Below are 1,308 nucleotides of genomic sequence, written 5' to 3'. Positions count from 1 at the left end.
GGATGGAGGGATGGAGGGTTGGATGGATGGATGGATGGGTGAGTGGATGGGTTGGTAGATGAAGGGAAGAGGAGGAAGGGTTTCCATCAGCCTAGAAAGTCCATCCAGTGACCCCATCTGGGGAAGAGGGAATTCCATTCACTCCTGTATCTTCTCTCTCCTTTTAGCCCCAATGGCTCCAGGCCAGTCAAGGGTGGTGGGAGGGGATGGTCAGGCCAAATGAGCTCAGTGAAGGAGGGTAAGTGTCAGCACCACTCTTCGCCCTGGATTTCACAGCACAGCCAAGCCTCCCTTGCTAGGGGCACAGGCCGTGAGCAGAAGACCCATGGGAGCACCCTCGGAGAAGACAGACCATCTCTGCTTTAAGCCAAGTGGTGCCAAGGGCACTGGCCTGGGGAGGGGGTTGAGGGAGGGCCCAGGCCTGGCCTCTCTGCGAAGCCAGGAGCACCCAAAGTCTCAGAGGAGGGGAGGGAAGACAGACACACTGCAAACTGGGCTTGGCTGGCAGATCCTCACGGGCGCCTACCCTGCCCCGTGCCTGCATGCGGGTGCACACTCACAGACACAGCCCACGGCCACCCGGCCGCAGAGCACACTGCTGGTGGCTTGCACAGCCCCCACCCGGCCTGCTCTCAGAAGAGACCTCACCAACACCTTCCGGGCAGGTGTGAGCTCACAGGATCTATGTAGGTGCGGTTCCTAACACAGAGCTCCCGAGGCCCTTGTACGTTCCTTGAGGTAGGAGCGCTCAGAGCATCTCTTGTTCTGGGTGGGCTCCTGGGTGGGCCCAGTCACCAGAAAGAACAAGACAGAACCAGAAGCCCGGAATTTTCAGCCCCACCCCCCACCCTCCGGAGAGGGGCCCCGGGGCCAGGAACAGAGTTAAAGATTGATTGCACCTATGTGAGGAAGCCTCCATAAAACCCCATTAGTAGGGGGTCCGGAGAGCTTCCAGGTTGATGAACACATCCCCGTATCAGGAGGGTGACATACCCCAACTCTACAAGAACAAAAGCGCCTACCCTGGGGACTGTCCCCAACCTCACCCTACCTACGTCTTCACTGAGCTGTTCATCTGTATCCTTTTCACAGCCTAAATGTTATAAACTGGTGAACAGACATGCGTCCCTAAGTTCTACGCTCTCTTCTAGTAAACGATCAAATCCGAAGGGGGACAAGGTCATGGCAACGGCCGGTCTGTAGCCATGTAGGGGGAGTGATGGGTAGCCCGCACACCCACCGGGGGATGGGGAGGGCTTTCCACAGGCGGTGCTTTCGCCTCTGAGGGCATCCAGCCACGGGGAGCAA

The sequence above is a fragment of the Enhydra lutris genome, unplaced genomic scaffold, assembly GCF_002288905.1.
Source record: "Enhydra lutris kenyoni isolate GAN:26980312 unplaced genomic scaffold, ASM228890v2 scaffoldscaffold55, whole genome shotgun sequence".
NCBI classification, from domain to species: Eukaryota; Metazoa; Chordata; class Mammalia; order Carnivora; family Mustelidae; genus Enhydra; species Enhydra lutris.
Note: the sequence above shows the minus strand (reverse complement) of the source record.